This window comes from Limulus polyphemus, unplaced genomic scaffold, assembly GCF_000517525.1.
Source record: "Limulus polyphemus unplaced genomic scaffold, Limulus_polyphemus-2.1.2 Scaffold10265, whole genome shotgun sequence".
Classification (NCBI taxonomy): domain Eukaryota; kingdom Metazoa; phylum Arthropoda; class Merostomata; order Xiphosura; family Limulidae; genus Limulus; species Limulus polyphemus.
Genome location: NW_013675875.1, coordinates 5,416 through 10,151, shown reverse-complemented (window position 1 = coordinate 10,151; position 4,736 = coordinate 5,416). Strand labels below are relative to the sequence as shown.

At 36.5% G+C, this 4,736-nt stretch overlaps 1 protein-coding gene across 1 annotated transcript in view; it reads right to left on the bottom strand.

The window, feature by feature from the left end:
- The window catches only part of LOC106476318 (uncharacterized protein KIAA1211 homolog), a gene marked incomplete at its 5' end in the record, with an annotated part of 18,727 nt that overhangs the window by 9,293 nt on the left and 4,698 nt on the right, over window positions 1-4,736 (bottom strand). The window lies entirely within an intron of this gene.

Genomic DNA, 4,736 nt, shown 5'->3' with positions numbered 1-4,736 from the left:
CCGCGACCCTCAGATTGCGAGTCGAGCGCCCTAACCACTTGGCCATGCCGGGCCCAAAAAAATAGTAGGACTAGGGGACACGAATATACATTTTGGCAAGGTAGGAGTCATTTTCAGCTAAGACAGTAATATCTGTCTAACAGGGTGGTTGGCCTCTGGAATGGGTTGCTGTGGAGACCTAAATGTAAGTCAGTTTAAAAGAAAGATTGATAACTATATGAACGATAAGGTCTGGTTTTAAGATTTTTTAATTATTGACTTCTTTGATACTTTTATATTAGTTTAGAGGATGGGTACAGCCGAGATGGCCCAATAAGTTCCTTGTTGTTCCTAAACATTATGTTATGTTATGATGGAAGGACGACAGCTTAGAATGACGATGACATACAGAAAAAGTGCTATTAATTATAATAACAGTATTACTTTACAAATAATGATAACATACAGAAAAGGTTCTATTAATTATAATAACAGTATTACTTGTGAGAATGATGACGACATACAGAAAACGTGCAATTATTTATAAAAATAGTATTGTTAAAAGATTGATAACATAACATACAGAAAAGGTGCTATTATTTATAAAAATAGTATTAATTGTTAAAATAATGATAACGTAACATACATTATCATTATTTTAACAATTAATACTATTTTTATAAATAATAGCACCTTTTCCATAACATACAGAAAAGGTGCTATTATGTATAAAAATAGAATTAATTGTTAAAATAATGTTAACATAACACACAGAAAAGGTGCTATTATTTATAAAAATAGTATAAATTGTTAAAATAATGATAACATAACATACAGAAAACGTGCTATTATTTATAAAACATAATTACTTCACAGAATGACGATAACATACAGAAAAAGTGCTATTAACTGTCAGTACAAAAGTAGAGTCTTAATTAATCTAATTACATTATCAGTGTTTCTGTACTAATAAATTTGGTCATTATTGCTCAGAAACGTAGTTATTTCGATTTAGTAACACTAATATTTTTACATGTTAAGGATCTTGGAAAATTCAGCTAAAAATGTTTGGTTTATCATAACTCATAAAGAAATGTTTTATTTAGAAAGAAAGAAACATTTCACGCTAATAATGTTGAAAAATGACTCCTCACACGCTAATGATGTGTGAACAATTTTCGCAACTAAAGCGTAATTAACTCCGCAAGATGCTAAGCCTTTCTTGGAGTTGTGCTCAAAGTATTCGAAATATATATCATAAGCATCCCCATCTCAATATATTTGTTGCTGGTAAGAAGTCCACAAAGCGCTGAAGATTGTACAGATCTCCCCTGGGTCGTCGCTACGACCACTACGGTAAGTGCAGTCTATTTTAACAACAGAACCTGAAGAACACGAACGCGAGTTCACTAAGTAATGACGCAGAAGCGTACGCTGGAATGCGCGCACATCAAGTAATGACGCATAAAACGTGTATCATTAATCTCTTTCTCATTTCTAGATTACAAGGAACAGAAAATTCCTTTTACAAGAATATACACAGTGCGCTCGGGAATCAAGTTACTTTTTAAAGCCTGGCTAAAGATGTGTGTGTGTGTCTGTGAATGTCAAACCTTTCCCTGCTGACGGTTCGTGTTTCTCTACACTGTACATAAAATTATGTGACGTAGAAATAACGTTTCAAGACGCTTCTTCAAAATTTGGAAATTGTTCAAATATTTTAAGTATAGATTTTTCCTTAGATGATTTAGCTCAATAGTAAATATGAAAACTCGTCAAACAGAATCATCAGCGTTAATGTTTCACTTTATTGTGATCTTTATGTAGACGTTACTTGGCAACTGTGAAAAATTAAATACATTTTAAAAGAATATGGTTGATGGTAGAGGAAACTTAAACAGGCATATTTCATTCTGTAAATTAATAATCAACCATTTTTCTCATAACGCTGGAAGTTTGGCCTTGATGACATTCACACCTTAACCCTAGATTAACCGATTGGATATACGGGAGGTCTGTTAAACTTTGGCTTTGATAAGATACCATCTTAACCCTAGATTTACTGGCTGGATCCACAGGAGGTCTGCTGAACTTTGGCTTTGACAAGACACCATCTTAACCCTACATTTACTAACTGGATCCACAGGAGGTCTGCTGGACTTTGGCTTTGACAAGACACCACCTTAACCCTAGATTTACTAAGTGGAACCACAGGAGGTCTGCTGGACTTTGGCTTTGACAAGACACCATCTTGACCCTAGATTTACTGACTGGATCCACAGAAGGTCTGCTGAGCTTTCGCCTAGACAAGACGTCATCTTAACCTTAGATTTACTTACGGGATCTAAATGGACCCCACTGGACTTTAAAACGTTTTGATATGTTGTTTGATTTTTTTTATTCACCAGATTGCTGGTGAATCTGTGAAATTGCTGGCTACAGTGTCCTAATAATATGTAAGTCACACACAAATACAGAACAGTAGTAGCATTTCGATTTTATTAATTATTGTTGAAAGTTTCCTGTGTGTTTTGCACACAAAATCAATGACTTCATCTAATATTTTAGTCACATCTTTGTAGTCACTATTGTAACAAACAAAACCAAAGAATTACTCAATATATCTTTCAGATAAAATATTTGCACCTCTACCTAACAGAAGTAAAAACCATGGTTGGGTGGGTGAGTATGTTTTCTTATAGCTAAGACACATTGGGCTATCTGCTGTGTCCACCGAGGAGGATCGAACCCCTGATTTTAGCATTGTAATTCTGAAGAACAGGAGACGGAAGTTTTTTTTTAGTGTAAGAACGTGGTGCTATATATGAATGAAGTTAATATTATCTTACGTCAAAGATAATAAATGCTCAAAAACATCAATATTGAGAAGGATTGGTTATGACCCCCCCCCCCCCATTAAGATGCCCCTTTGTTCCAAACTATCATCCCACAAAGTTTAGGAGTAGTTATATAACAGACAGACAGCCACACAGATTTTTGTGCTTTCTATATACATAGTAGACTCGCACTAATGTCAAAAATTCACTTGGTCTGTGGTTTATTCCGCCATATTGAACATCAAGTGCCCGCTTTTCTTAGATGAAAAATGACATATAAAACTTGTAATATCATGCTATCTGACGCTGTAAATCATCTCATTGATGTCATTATACAAAGAAACGTACAGCTGTACAGTTTCGGGTGCATGTCTGTTGTCATGGCAATAACTGACAATGTTAATCCACCACAAAATAAAAAACCAAGACAATCTTCACATTTAAGTAATTTTACTTAATTTAAACCCTGAATGTACAGGAAAGAGATCCGAAACGTCATCGAACATTGTTTTTTGTTTGTTTTTGAATTTCACGCAAAACTATACGATGGCTATCTGCACTATCCGTCCCTAGTTTAGCAGTGAAAGATTAGAGGGAAGGCAGCTAGTCATCACCACCCACCGCCAACTCTTAGGCTACTCTTTAAGCAACTAATAGTGAGATTGACCGTCCCATTATAACGCCCCCACGGCTGAAAAGGCGAGCATGTTTGGTGAGACGGAGATTTGAACCCGCGACCCTCAGATTGCGAGTCGAGTGCTCTAACTACCTGGTCATGCCAGACTCATATCCCTTTCATTGAAACTGTGGTTCTCTGGGATCGTTTTGTCATATCCAAGTCGCACCCCCTTTGATTTTGGCCCTAATGTGTACGCCCAGATTTCCAGACAGGGCAGACTATGCCTACGCAAATGTTCGAATAAAATATGCTCATTAGTTCACAAACGGTAAGAATGGGAAGGCTTTAAAAGCCACACTTTTTGTAGGTCATACCCTTTCATCCCTCACAGAATTACCATGTTCAGTTCTTACAGGCACCTTATCACCCCTTCCACCAGCTCTTCCAGCTAACTTTTACTTCTACTGCCTGTGATGTCATAATGATATGCTCTCTAGAATGCTTTGTAATATACAAACATACATATAAATTAAAGATAGCAAGGGATATGTTGGTTCATCTAGGACGTTCTGTCCACTAAACTAGATTTTAAAATAAAATAAGAATACTCAAAGCCAGCCCTTCTCATTGAAATATTTACCATTTGAATTATCTGCATCTACCACATCTGAAGGAAACCCATTCCAAAGGCCAACCACCCTCTTAGAAAAATAAAGCTGTCTTATATGACTCCTACTCCTATCCAATTCACAACACATCTGATCAGTGTCTTCAATTAATCCAGCTGCCCAATTCACAACGCATCTGATCAGTATCTTCAATTAATCGAACTGCCCAATTTACAACGCATCTGATCAGTATCTTCAATTAATCCAGCTGCCAATTCACAACGCATCTGATCAGTGCCTTCAATTAATCCAGCTGCCCAATTTACAACACATCTGATCAGTGTCTTCAATTAATCCAGCTGCCCAATTCACAACGCATCTGATCAGTATCTTCAATTAATCCAGCTGCCCAATTTACAACACATCTGATCAGTGTCTTCAATTAATCCAGCTGCCCAATTTACAACGCATCTGATCAGTATCTTCAATTAATCCAGCTGCCCAATTTACAACACATCTGATCAGTAGTCTTCAATTAATCCAGCTGCCCAATTCACGACACATCTGATCAGTATCTTCAATTAATCTAGCTGCCCAATTCACAACGCATCTGATCAGTATCTTCAATTAATCCAGCTGCCCAATTTACAACGCATCTGATCAGTATCTTCAATTAATCCAGCTGCCCAATTC